The sequence below is a fragment of the Solanum dulcamara genome, chromosome 12 (assembly GCF_947179165.1).
Source record: "Solanum dulcamara chromosome 12, daSolDulc1.2, whole genome shotgun sequence".
Lineage (NCBI taxonomy): Eukaryota > Viridiplantae > Streptophyta > Magnoliopsida > Solanales > Solanaceae > Solanum > Solanum dulcamara.
This window is the reverse complement of record NC_077248.1, coordinates 2,950,741-2,966,267: the sequence shown is the minus strand read 5'-3', so window position 1 is coordinate 2,966,267 and position 15,527 is coordinate 2,950,741. Positions and strand designations below refer to the sequence as shown.

Genomic DNA, 15,527 nt, shown 5'->3' with positions numbered 1-15,527 from the left:
AGAAACACAACTTGGTAATCCTTGAAATGCATATAACAAAGGGGTAAGATTGATGAGGGCAAAATATCATGCCATAAGCAACTAGATATTCATTTGTGGACCCATCAAGTCTTAACAAATTCTCCACTCTGATTGAATTAGTAGGGGTAGGCACAAGAACAATTTTGTTAAAAAGGTAGGTAGTGGTCTGTCATATTGAGATTACGCATATGTTGTATCGGTTTGTACCTCTCTACTCACCAATTGGGATTACGCAGGCACCAGAACAATTTTGTTGTTGTCTGTTGTGTAATTCTAATTTAAATAAAAATATTAAATAGTATGTGAAATAACAAGTCAATACTATGTATAAATTGACGTCATAAATATAGCATAAATTCATATATATATATACAAAACACTCAGGAGCCGTTTGGTTGCTGGTTAGAGTTATGCATGTATATTAATAATACATGTATTAGTTATACATATATTATTAATGTATATATTAGTTATGCAGGATTTAGTAATTTCTTTGGATGTTGATTTGTTATATTAAAAATTAATAAAATTATATACTTCTTAAAAATAAATTATTTATTTATCATAATACCCTTGATTTTTGTTACCTTTATTTTTTTTATACTTTTGGCATATTGTTTAGGCAAAGTTTTTGACAAAAAATTGAATGCTACATTTTTCAACTTCCTCATATAGTTTAACCAGCCAGTGTGTGTATATATATATGAGGAAGTTTTTTTTTTTTAATTTGATACCTAGTAATTTTTTGTTTTTCTAAAACAAATTTTGGGCAAGTCTAGACCCATTTTATTGATAAATAAAAAAGAATACAAAGTTCTACACAAAAAAAAAGAATCTATTTTAAAAACACACAAAGCCAAAGACGCTCTAAAAAAACAAACAGAGCCAAATCATTTTCTGAGTGAACCACCTTTAAGAGCTTTATATTGCATCTTTTCTCTCTATAGAAAGAAAACAGAGTCAAATGCTTTTCAAAGTCGAAGTTTTACTTTTCGAAATCGTTTATGCATTTTTTTCTCGCAACTCATCAAAAATTCTTCAATTTCTTTTGTAGACGGAATTTTTTCCAAGGGAGGATTTTCATCATCATGTGATGGCATTTTCTTCAACTCCAGTTAACCGAATTCTTCTTGACGCTCGTTAGATGATGAGCTCTTCTCTCTGCTGCAAAGGGTGGATTTGATTTTAACGTTAGAAAAGTGTTATATTTAATTAGGAGTGATAAAGGATAATTTGGTCATTTTAACTTTTTTATTCCTGTATTAGTTATTCCGGTATAAGTTATAAAATAATACATAGATTGACTCATAACCTATACATGTATTAATTATGTGTCATTCTAATTTGCTAACCAAACATGATAATATGTGTGTTGAATTTTATACATGACATAAAAATACTGTCAAACATTATAAAGCTTATACAAAATTTTATACCCGAATAACTTTAGTCCTTATCCAGTAACCAAACGTCCTCTTAAGTAATATAAAAAAGGAGAAATATGTGTTTTGGATCTCATTCAACAATGAAATTTGCTTTAATTGAAAAACTAGAATATTAGTGCAGTTATGCTAATGTCTTATTCGTTTTCATTAAGATTTAGACGTTTGAATCTCAACGCACATCTGAGTGATTAAGATATTGTTTTTAGATCTGAACACTGAAAAATTATGACTGTTTGTTTTTCAACATCTGAATGTACATAATTTATTTATATGTACGTAATAAAATATATAATTCAAATGAAAATTAATTAAATATTTTAAAATTATTATTTAATTTTAAAAAATGAAACACTTTTGCTTGCTAGTGATGGTGGATATAGTTTACATTGGAGGTGTTGATGGGAATAATTGTTGTTAGTGACTAGTAATGATGGTGATAGTTATTGCTAGTGGCTATGATTAATTTTTTATTTTTCTTGTTGACAGAGAGATGTTAAAGAGGAAATGAATCAATTTTGTAATTTATTTTGGGATTGAAGTTACTACGAGCCTTAAAATAAAGATTGTGTGATTTGCTCTTTTTATATTACGTGTCTATACTTTTTAAAAACTTATACCATAATTTCAAATGTGATGATTCAAGTTCGTGGTAGGCGTAGGAGCTAGGAGGAGCGATAGCGAAGCTCAGATGGTAATGTAAGTGTGCGGTGCCGGTGAGCGTAATAGCCTCCTTGGACATGCTCTTTGTATAAACAAGCAAAGAGCTTGTGAGGGCCGGAATGAAATATCGTATGTAGTGATTTTTAGTCGTGCGTGTATTTGAGATACAACCTCCATGTATGTCTGATAGACTATATCACGAATGAAAGCATTGTTACATTTGATAATTATGAAAAGTATTTTTGTAAAGGAGTGGATTTGTTATAGTATTGAAAAATTCAGTTCGGTAATTTTGATTTTTGATTGTAGAAATACTATTCGATATGGTTCAATATTTTAAAGTTTGGTTTCAGTATTTTACGATACGAAGAATCAATTTGCATGGTTAGGTGAACTTCAATTTATATATTTGTATAATAAAGAATTATGACTTTGACCTTTCAAGAAACGTCTTAATCGAATCATACTAATCCATTACACATGTAAAGTTATTTAAAATAAAGTAAAAAGAATTTTCTTAATTAATCAATCACCCAAAAAAATATTTAAATCAAGATGGAGTAGTCAAAATTTCAACATCTAAATAATTAGTTACTATTTTATATATTCGCTACTTTTATATAGTTATATATATATGAATTTTATATGTGACCATATACTTTGATTCGGTATTTAGTGTTTCAATATTTTTTTTTATTTTTATAAATATCAACTACTATATCGAATACCAATTTTTCTAAAGGTGCATATCAAATACCACAAATATCAAATTACGATATTATGTATTTTGATTTTAATATAATACGTATTCACATATCTATCGTACCATGCCCGCCCCTACTTGTAGTATATGATTATTAAGCTCCAAACTCATGCCATTAAAAAGGTAAGGCGAAATAGTCTGATGAACTCTTGTACTTGTATGAGTTTGTATTCTGAATCCTTCTACTTAACCATTTGTCAACTGAACTCTTAAACTCATTGAAACACAATATTTTAAACCCTTTCTCATTTGATACGTGTACGTGCAGTACACTCGTTTTCCATATGGAATTCCATGTTATTTTTTAATGACACATCACAATTTATTATTTTTTCAATGACACATCAAAAATTAAATATTAAAAAATAAATAATATTTATTTTTAAAAAATACAATTTTCTCTCTCTCATTGTACCTCATTTCCCCATTCCCCACTTCATCTTCTTCGCTCCCACCCCACACCCTCACCCAAAAACAAAAAAAACACTTTCTACTTCCACCATTTTTTATCTTTTTCACACTCAAAAACTTTCTCAATCACAAAAAAATATTAGTTACTATAATGTGATAGATTATAAATATTATTTAAATGAGGATTCTATTTATTTTGATTTGATAAAAAGAGATATCAAAAAACTTCAAATTGAGGAAAAACGTGTTTATAAGTAAGTACAATAATAGATCTTGAAAAATTAAGTTTATAAAAATGATGAACAGGTATATTTTTCTAGCAAGTAAATTTTTTAAGTTTTTTTTATGGTCATGGTGATGTGTGTGTCTATCAAAGAAGAAGATGGATGAGTGGGCTCAAGAAGAAGAGAAAAAGGATGGAAGTGGGGCGGGCGTGGGGCTGAAGAAGAAGAAGAGAGAGGGGTAGGGGTGGCAGTCTGGATGGGGTGGGGGCCGAAGAAGAAGATAAAGGGGTGGGGGTGAGGAGGGGCTGAAGGGATTTGTTTTTGTTTTTTTTTTAAATTTTTTTTTATTTTTTTCTCTTGTATTCTTGAGATTTTTAAAATAAAAATATTGCATTCACTTGATTAAAACCGTGTGTAGTCACATATTCGTCCAATTCATCAATTTTAATTCCACATAAGCTCGGTCAATGATAAGAGGGGTTTAAATATTTTATTTTAATAGCTAACCACTAATGAAATGTTTGGGGACCGTGCTAACGCAGCCTGTCTTTGTAGGAATCAATACACAGTGCTTGGTCTTTGACTTGATAATTTTTTGACAACCTTTGACTTCAATACACAGTGCTTGGTCTTTGACTTGATAATTTTTTGACAACCTTTGACTTGTTAATGAAACAACTTTTGTTTACTGTTAAAATAAATTGTCTTCATATGCTACTTATTTTCCTTAAAAATCACAGTCGCTCCGGATAGCTAATCTTATTTTTTTTTTATTCTTTTAGTCCGTGTATTATAAATTTTTAAATACACATAATTTTATAAAAACAAAATAAATTAATAACAATAGTAATTAGTTAGCACTTTTTAATACAATACTCTACATAGTACAAACAAAATAAAATTAAAAAATTTACCTTTGCATTTCAACAGAAATATCCCCGCCCCACCAAAATTGTTCATCTTCCTCATGACTCATTCAATTCAAAAAACAAAAAAAAGAAAATGATTCTCTCAATTGCTTTGCTTAGCTGAAATTCATTCATGGAAGGCATTCGTGATTACTTCCACCAAGGTTGGACATATGATGATCTCACTTAAAGAGGCATTTTCAATCAATAAATTTATCAGCATTTGAAGAAGATAACAAATCAGTTTAATCATCGATTTCAGTTTCGAAAATTCAAATAGATGCTTCATCCATGTGTTAATAATTGAATTTTGAATGAATGAAGTTTGTCTGCTCTAGAAATTGAATCTAAGTTCTAACTGGTCATAACTTTGCTTTCTTCGTTTCTGTCCTTTTTTGGAATTGTGCACCTGCATTTGTATCCCTTATTGACTTCTTCCTGCCGTCACAAAGTCTAGTTATACCTACTAATTGCTTCTTTATTTTAAGTTGTACACTAATTTCTTTTTTTGTTTATTGTTTGTATTGTTGAGATAAAGGTTGATTCATCTAGTTTTAATTTGAAGTGTAAGTCGACTGAAAGTGATTAGCTAGCATATTAGTTAGTCTTTTAGTAGGTTAGTTTTTTTGACTTTGTAGTTAATTCTTGAGATTAGTGTTGTGCACAAAGTCTCTCTAAGATATTTTGTTCTATACTCACTTTTATAAATTGTTACAACACAAATGAAAAGAATCACTTTTATAAACACTTGTTTGTAATACATTGAATTGGATATTGTTATAAAAACTTTATTTATTATAATATGAATAATTGAGTTGTTTAATTCAAAGTTTTAAAATAATTCTGATAAAAAATAAATAGTTCTTCTTTCTTTACTTTTTTTTTAATTTAGATTTTGTATTTTTTTATAATGATCAATATTGTCTCAGTTAAAATTAAAATCATAAATACTATTGAAATTTTTTGGGACCTCAAAATTTTAGGGCATAAAACATACACGCTTTACTAGCCTCACGCTTGACCAACCCCTGATGACAAGTCGTTGAGTGACTCTTGACCTCCTTTAGCTTTCAATTTTCATACATACCTTCCTCGATCATTTCATAGGAACTCCGCTAATGTTCTTGATGACATTTATGTGAGGTCCAATCCCCACCAATTTTTCAAACATATTTGATGGCCACACTTTCTTTGTCAAAGGTGGCTGGCCAATATTTTTCCTTTGTCGAAAAGTAACTGCAATTTGTAATTGTAAATTGTAACTTCTCCGCTTTTTTGTCAAAAAGGGTAGGCGAGTGTTCCTATACAAGAAGCACTTAAGCTCCTTTTTTAACACATCAAAAAATTCACAGACAAAAAAAAATTTAGAGAGCTGTGAGGTATTCTATAGACTATAAGAAAATAGTCTATGAAAAAAAATAGAGTGTGAGCGATATTTTTGTCCAAAAGAGTGTTATTTCTTTTGAGTGTGTGGTAATCATTTTTGAGTATTGTATTCGGTACTATCCAGTGTAAAAAAAATTATTATAGTGATATTAGTTGTTTCTTTTGGCCCGTGCTGTTTCCTTATTTGAGTTTTCACATAAAATTTTTGGTGTCATTATTTTTCTATTTTATTTATACTATTTTGACCATATATATTTTTTAGTTAGTCCTCATTTTCTCAACAAACTGATATCAGAGCCAAATTTTATCTGAGTATGCTTTGTAGTTGCAGCATAGTCTGAACTTCCACATCAAAAAAGATTTACTTTGATTTAATAAATATTTTTTTTGGGGAGGGGAGGAAAACGATGTAAGCCAACACTAGTAAAATGATTACTTTGAATGGTGTTAATTATGTCATTTGTAAAGGAAAAATGGAAGATCTGAGTTATATCAAGAATTTTCATCAACCATTCTTTACCACTGTAAAGCCTGAAAATAAAACAGATGAAGAGTAGAATCTGTTGCACAGACAAGTGTGTGAATTTATTAGGTAATGGATTGACGATAATATGTTAAACCATATTTCTGAAGAGACACATGCTCGTACCCTATGAGAGCATCTTGAAAGCTTGTATGCTCGGAAGATTAGGAACAACAAAATGTTTTTAATAAAGCAAATATTAAGTTTAAAATATCACGATGGTTCTCCGATGACAGATCACCTGAATAATTTTCAGAGAATCATGAAACAGTTGTCTGCTATGGCATTAAATTTGACAAAGAAATTCAATACTTTCTTCAACTTGGTTTCCTACCAGACTCTTGAAAAACATTTAGAACTTCATTGTCAAATTTTGCTCTGGATGGTGTGATCTCTATAAATTCCGCCAAGAGTAGTGTCTTGAACAAAGAGATGAGAAGAAAATCTCAAGGTTTTTCTTCTTCTTCGGATGTCCTGATAACTGACTTTAGGGGAAGAAATAAAAATTATGGTTCTCAGAATAGAGGACATAGCAAGAGCAAATTCAGAGGCAGACTTAGGGATATTGAGTGCTATCATTATGGCATGAAAGGACATACAAAGAAATTCTACCGGAAATTGAAGAGGGAGAACAAAGAAAAAGAGGAAAATAAAGAAGATGGCAATGAAAATTTCCTAGCCACCGTCTCCACCGAAGATCTTGGTACAGTCCTTGACGTAGAGCTAATAAATATTACTTGTGACATCAAAGAAGGACTTTTTCTCTTCATATACTACTGGTGACTTTGGAACCTTGAGTATGGGTAATAAGACTGTATCTAGGGTGGTTGGTGTTGGTACAATCTGTTTGAAAACTAGTATTAGAACTAAACTAGTTTTGAACAATGTAAAACATGCACCTGATGTTCGCCTGCATCTAATTTCTGTTGGTGTTCTAGATGATGAAGGATATATTAGTACCAATGGTGGTGGGAAATAGAAACTTATTAAAGGTTCATTGGTTGTGACTCGTGGTAACAAACGTCTTGGGCTATACAGGACTACGACTTCTACTTATGCCAATATGGTGAATGCAGTTGAGAGCGATAACTCCTCAACATTGTGGCACTAAAGGCTTAGTCACGTCAATGAGAAATGACTCAATGTTTTGGCCAAGAAGAAATTGTTGTCTGATTTCCAAAGTACTAAATTAGAAAAGTATGAGCACCGCTTGGCAGGAAAATAAAATGGGTCTCATTTAAGTCTAACCCTCCTTCAAGAAAGACGGAGTTGCTTGAGCTGATGCACTCTAATTTATGCGGTCCAATGAAGACAAAGACTCTAGGTGGTGCACTCTACTTTTCAACTTTCATTGATGACTAGTCAAGAAAGCTTTGAGTCTGTATTGAATATTAAAGACCAAGTGTTGGGTGTCTTTAAGCAGTTTCAGGCTTCAGTTGAAAGAGAAACTGGAAGGAAACTGAAATATATTTGTATTGATAATGATGGTGAATATTGTGTACCATTTGACGAATACTACAAGCATTAAGGTATTAGACACCAAAAGACTCCTCAACTTAATGGGTTGGCTGAGAGGATGAACATGATCTTGATGGAAAGAGTTAGATATTTGCTTTCTGAAGCAAATTAGTCGAACTCCTTTTGAGGCGAAGCCTCATTGACCGCTACACATGTTATAAACTTATCTCCTACTGTTGCTTTGCAAAGTGATGTTTCAAATAAAATTTGGTATGAAAAGGATATTTTCTATGACCATTTGAAAGTATTTGGTTGCAAAATTTTTGTACATGTGCCGAAAGATGAGAGGTCAAAATTAGATGCCAAGACAAGGCAGTGCATCTTTGTTGAATATGGCCTTGATGAATTTGGTTATAGGCTATATGATCCAATTGAGAAGAAGCTTGTGAGAAGCCCCGATATCGTCTTCATGGAGAATGAAACCATTGAAGATATTGATAAAACGGAAAAGCTAGAACCTTCAAGTTCTGATAGCGTAGTTTATCTTGATCAAGTTCCTCATACAAGTGTGCATGACACTGGTGGGCCTGATGATCATGGTGATGCTCAAAATCAAGTCCCAGATCAACATATTGATATTGATAATAACAATGATGTTGTTATTGATAATGCTCCTGCTTATGAAATTGTGGACGAATCAAATATTTCTCTTAGAAGATCCACAAGACAAAATATTTTCTCATTTCGTTATTCACCTAATGAGTATATGTTACTCACTGACACGAGTGAACCTGAGTGTTATAAGGAGGCTATGAAAGATGAGCATAAGGGTAAATGGATTGAAGCCATGCAAGATGAAATGAAATCTTTGCATGAGAACCACACTTATGAGTTGGTGAAATTGCCTAAAGGCATGAGAGATCTAAAGAACAAGTGGGTGCTCAAAGTTAAAGTTGAAAAACACAACTTGAAGCCCAGGTACAAAGCTAGATTGGTTGTTAAAGATTTTGGTCAACGAAAGGGTATTGACTTTGACGAAATATTTTCTCCTGTTGTGAAAATGTCCTCCATTCGTACAGTTCTTGGTTTGGCTGCTAGTCTAAATTTAGAGATTGAGCAGATGGATGTGTAGACGGCCTTTCTTCAAGGTGACCTAAAAGAGGAGATTTATATGAAACCTGAGGGCTTCAAAGTATATGGTGGAAATTTTTTTGTGTGCAAACTCAAAAAGAGTCTCTACGGGCTAAAGCAAGCTCTTAGACAGTGGTACAAAAGTTTGAATCTGTTATGGGATAGTAAGGCTACAAGAAGACTTCTTCAGATCATCGTGTATTTGTACCAAAATTCTCTGACGGTGATTTTATCATCCTCTTGCTATATGCGGATGATATGTTGATTGTAGGTAGAAATACTTCAAAAATTGACTAGTTGAAGAAAGAGTTGTGTAAGTCTTTTGCTATGAAAGACTTGGGTCATGCCAAACAAATTTTGGACTTTAGAATTACTCCTCTCAGGTATGAAAGAAAGATTTATCTGTCACAAGAGAAGTATATTGAATGTGTACTAGAGCGTTTCAACATGAAGAATTTTAAGCATGTTAGCACACCTCTTGCTGGTCATATGAAGTTGAGCAAGAAGATGTGTCCTACAACTCGGGAGGGAAAAGAGCGCATGGCCAAAGTTCTATATTCCTCTGTCATCGGAAGTCTAATGTATGTAATGGTATGAACTAGACCTGATATTGCTCATGCACTTGGTGTTGTCAGCAGGTTTCTCTACAATCTAGGAAAACAACATTGGGAAGTTGTAAAGTGGATATTCAAGTATCTGAGAGAAGCTCAGTTAAATGCTTGTGTTTTGGAGGATCAAATCCAATCTTGAAAGGATATACAAATGCTGATATGGCAAGTGACCTTGATAACAGAAAATTCACTACTGGATATTTGTTTACTTTTTCAGGAGGAGCTATATCATGGCAGTTGAAGTTGCAGAAGTGTGTTGCACTGTCTACAACTGAAGCTGAATATATTGTGGCTACTAAAACCATCATGGAGATGATATGGCTCAAATAATTTCTTCAAGAGCTTGACTTGCATCAGAAGGAGTATGTCATCTATTGTGATAGTCAAAGTGCAATAGACTTGATCAAGAACACTATGTACCATGCAAGGACAAAATATATAGACGTGAGATATCACTGAATTCGAGAAAAGATAGAAGGCGAATCTATGTAGATTGAAAAGATTTCTAAAAATGAGAATCCTGCAGATATGCTGACCAAAGTGGTAACAAGGGACAAATTCGAATTGTGCAAAGAACTTGTTGGCATGAACTCTCTCTGAGAAGATGAAGATACCTTCTTCTAGTGAATGAAACTGGAGGGGAAGATTTGTGGGGTCCAGCCCCCACCAATTTTTCAAACACATTTGATGGCCACACTTTCTTTGTCAAAAGTGTCTGGCCAATGTTTTTCCTTTGTCAAAAAGTAATTGTAATTTGTAGTTGTAAACTGCAGTTTCTCCGCATTTTTTGTGAAAAAGGGTAGGCGGGAGTTCCTATAAAAGGAGCCCTTCAGCTCCTCTTTTTAACACATAAAAAAATCCACAGACAGAGAAAAAAAATATTTAGAGAGCTGTGAGGTATTTCATAGACTATAAGAAAATAGTCTGTGAAAAAAATTTGAGTATGAACGATATTTTTGTAAGATGGAAACCAAAAGAGTGTTATTCCTTTTGAGTGCGTGGTAGTCATTTTTGAGTATTGTACTCGGTACTACCCAGTGTAAAATTCCTTACTATAGTGATATCTGTTGCTCCTCTTAGCCCGTGGTTTTTCCCTTATTTGGATTTTCACGTAAAATTCTTGGTGTCATTATTTTTTCCATTTTATTTTTATTATTTTGATCATATATATTTTGTGTTAGTCCTCGTTTTTTAATAAGTTTTTCCTTTCTTACCCTTGTCTTTTCAGAATAATGTGGACAACTTGATTTAATGAGTTACCAACAATTATGGCTTGGTATCAACATGGGTTGTAGGGGTTGTTGTAGGATTACTACACTCTTAATTAGAGGTCTTGTGTCCGAGCTTTGAATATGAAAAAATTATAGTGGGAGCGTCACGCCTTAAATGGCTCTGTTGTGTGCGATTCAGATTTAATCAAAATTTCAATACAAACACCGAACTCTAGGTGAAAAATAAAATAAAAAAACAATTATGTCTTGGGACAATTTGCGTGGCAAATGACTTAAGTAATATAGACATAGCCAATTAATCTATTATATTTCCTTGCCTAAAATTCAGTAAGAAAAGTTTTTGGATTCTTGGATACACCAAAATACTAAAAATAAATATTGCATTGTCTTCCTAGACAAACTACGCAAATATTCTCAACATTTCAAACTTATTAACCCAACCATTCGATCAGATGTTTTAAGAGAGCTAAAGCTCTTCTTAAATGTGCAACAATTAGCCAGTTGATTTTTTGCAATAAACTTGATATTGATGTTTTATACGTCCTTCAGCAAATACAATAATAACAATATATATCTAGTATAATTCATAAGTGAAATTTGATGAGTATAGTCCAGAAAAGTATACATAAACTTTACTCCTACTCTATGGAGGTAAAAATACTGTTTCCGGCTCAAATCCAACAATAGTTATAAAAATAGGGAATACTTTAGCAAATACATTATCAAGATTATATGTTATTTATGTCATTTTCCCACCATTACTTCCTCATAAAATTGAAGAAAGGCATATGCAAACAGTAATTAAAGTACCATTCGACAGAAAAATCCAATTACCCAAAAGAAAATAGGCCAAATACATAGATAGACCCTTGAATTTGATTGGTTTTTCCTTTCAGGCACCTTAACTATGCTGTCTTCCTATTGAACTCCTGAACCATACATAATTTGTACCTTTTAAATATTCATTGCTGACATTGCATAAAATATTTTATCACGTTTGAAAAGCGCGTGAAAAGAATTTAAAGGGACTGATGTGGAATCCATTAAATGTGTTATCACGTTTGAAGAGCACGTGAAAAGAAAGACCGTTACATCCCAAAATGGATTCCACATCAGACCCTTTAAATCTTTTTCACGTGCTCTTCAAACGTGATAAAACGTTTTATACAATATCAGCAATAAATGTTTAAATGTACAAATTATGTATGGTTCAGGGGTTCAATAGGAATGCAGCATAGTTGAGATGCCTGAGAGAAAAAATCAATCAAATTCAAAGGTCTATTTATATGTTCAGTCAAGAAAATATAACAAAAAAACATATCTTGATTACACTTACACATAATCAATAAATAAAATTGAATTAAAATAAATAAATTAGAAATGGTTGTTCATCATGGGAGAAAGAGAGTAGATTTTGTAAGTATGTTCTCGAGCCTCGAATATAGGCAAGGTTCGAGCTTTGTTTATGAAAAAATCTTGATATGGGGAAGCAATGAACCTATGCAATGCGAATTTGAAATAATCTAATTACAATATAAATATCAAATATCGTTCAAGTTTTGAATATAAAAAATTTCTTAATAAAAAAATACTTTCTCTAAATAAAATCTTACACAACAACAATGATATATCAGTAAAGTTCTATACTGTGGAGGTCGTGTATTAAATTAGTCGAACATTTGACACCTCTTGTAATGTACTATTATTCTTACAGATATTTTTCCCTATTATTCTTACAGATATTTTTCCCATTCCTATTTGGTCCAACATTTGACACGCTGTCCCAAATTTAGCTTCTCTGACATCCAAGGAATCAGTTAATATTGTCATTCTACAAAAAGGCCACCTGTTCATTTGTCCCACCTTTTTCTTGAACCCCTCTGCTTTTTCTTGTCTCCATTGAAGAAAAAACCCTTTTTATATTCCCAATTTCCAATCTCAGGTCCCATTTGAAAACCTGTCGAATTCAAAAATCAAAGAAAATCCATGGATAAAGTGTTGAGCAAGGCAGTATTTTCCCCATCACTTTTGAATTTTGGTGATAATTATCATTATAATCAACATGGGGTTTGTGTTTTTCCAATGAAGTTTAGAAATTTATATTCATTATCTGCAAGTAATGATTTTCTTAGTGCTAGTATTTCCCTCAGAGGAGGACCATTAAGTTTTTCAAAGTTCAATACAAGAAATCCCAAATCTGCAGCTGCCACTGCTCAGGTTCAATTTTTCTTTCTTTACTTTATGGTTGAGTAGCTTAAACATATTGTATAGTGTACAATATATGGTATCATGTAATTTTGTTCATCAATTACTGCTTCTTTAGATGGTTGTTACATGGGTGTTACATGTTATATTGTATTGTCCGTTTAAATATCATATTTATTTTGATGATTAATTAAATTTTATTGGATTGTATAGACAAAAAGTCATATTCTACGTGATGACTGATTTTGTGCGATTGGGAGATTATCTTATTTTTCTTCTCATTTTATATCTGATGATCATATTTTATCTTTTATATGCATTTTATAATAGCTCTATCTCGTATTTTACTTTTCTTATAATATTGTGCTTCAAATGACTAATGTGTGATGTTATATATGTAATGACGAGAAGCAATATAATTTATCTAAACGGTGCATTATCCATAAAAATAATGCAGTTCAATATAATATATTATGAAACTATATGTAACAACCTCCAAACAAAATAAGGTTTGGACGCATAGGAAAAAAGGTACCTGCTGCTTTTGCCTTTGATAGGAATTAAACATGAGACTTCATGGTTTCCGATTCACTTTATTGATCACTAGGCGACACTATTGAATACCTTGGTGATTTCTGCTCAACCCACAAGTGGTTGAATCCCTATAATTTCAATAATACGAGTTTTCTTATGTTAATTTTCGTTGCTCTGATTTGGGTGTGAACTATCAGTCAAAAAGTATGTAAAAATTTCATCTTTTTCCCATGATTTTGTGTTACAGAATCTATTTTGGGGTAGAAATTTTTTGGTCAAATTTAGGGCATGATTGGTCAATATTAGCTAAACTCGATTTAATCTATAAGTATGTTCTTCTTTTTTAAATTTGGCAGGCTTGATATTATAGTATATAAAAAGTTATACCTTTCCATCTCGCGCTACATATGCGTAAAACAGATGAGCATGGGAATCAGGAAAGCTCCTAAATGGTGGGAGAAAGGACTTCAACTGAACATGAAAGAGGTAACTGGTGCCCAAGACCTTGTTGACTCCCTTCTAAGCGCCGGGGATAAACTGGTGGTTGTCGATTTCTTTTCCCCTGGCTGTGGAGGCTGTAAAGCCCTTCATCCAAAGGTAATATATTCTTGTTGTCTAAACTCTAAACTCTGTTATAGTATGTGTTTGTGCGTGTGAGTCTAAATTGAAATAAGCTGCACTTTGTCGGTCGTCCATTTCAGTAATCGATGATTAATGACCTTAGTCTTCACAAAATTGGAAAAGTGCAGATATGTCAGTTAGCAGAGATGAATCCAGATGTGAAGTTTTTGCATGTGAACTATGAGGAACACAAGTCAATGTGTTACTCGCTGAATGTACATGTTCTCCCATTTTTCCGTTTCTATAGAGGGGCTGAAGGTCGTCTTTGTAGCTTTAGTTGTACCAATGCCACGGTTAGTTTTCCTTCCACCTTTATTTGCTATTGTTTTTCTTTTGATACCGCAATCTACTGCTCACATTATATGCTGGTAAAGCGTTTCTTCCATGTCATTCTCAGTATGCATGTAAAACATTTAGGATGGTTATTGGATCACAGTTCTGTAATCTAAAATCTTCATCTGTGTTTTCTGCAATATCTTCCTTTGAATTAATTAATCTTTTTCGTCTTGATGACCAAAAGATTTACAATGTCTTCAACAGCTGAGCAATGCATTCTTTTGCTGCCTCTTGTTATAAAATGATAATCCTCTTTTGGAATGGTATTCTAGCACTAACCGTTCCTGTGCAGATCAAAAAATTCAGAGCCGCATTGACAAAGTCTGGCGCAGATTGTTGCAGCCTCGGACCAGTTAAAGGGCTCGAGGAGAAAGAGCTACTTGCCCTAGCAGCTAACAAGGACCTCTCTTTCGCTTACACACCAAAAACAGAACCAGTGCCTGTTGCCTTACAAGAAGTTATGGTGATAAAAAACAAGCGGACCATATTCATCTCATCCAAATACATTCCCCCCTTTACCACTTCCCCTTCCTCTGCCTCTAGCATCAACTTCACTCGAGGCCAAACAGGACTCAAAGATTGAAGTTTATTGAGAAATTGGACCTTGGCCTAACGCAAGTCGAAAAGCCAACTCATGAGAGAAGATTATATAAGGAATAACAATTCATTTCAAGAGTAAAAGTCTGGAGCATGAACTAAGAGTATTGATGGACCTAGCTCTAATACTTAAGAAAATGGACATTAGACTTGATTTATCTCTAAAAGCTAGCTTGTGAGTTGAGGATCACTCGGGACCATATAAAAAGATACAGTCCAATTCAGCTAATGCGGGACATTCCAATAAAGTTTTTTTTGAGACTCACCGTGGATGATTTTGAGATTCATAAGTAAACTGTATCATAGAGGTTATGTATGCACAACTATCTCATGTGTTTTTTATGTACATAATGCTGCAAGAAATACCATGTGTTTATTATACTGTATTTGGTTGTTATATTTTATGTGGAATCTGGCTTTCAGATGAGTTGTAGCAAAGACTGCACATCATTCCTGTTTTA

At 32.7% G+C, this 15,527-nt stretch overlaps 1 pseudogene; it reads left to right on the top strand.

Moving 5' to 3' along the window:
- Nucleotides 1–12,607: 12,607 nt before the first annotated feature.
- On the top strand, nt 12,608–15,490 carry LOC129876020 (thioredoxin-like 1-1, chloroplastic; annotated as a pseudogene).
- The last annotated feature ends 37 nt before the right edge of the window (nt 15,491–15,527 follow it).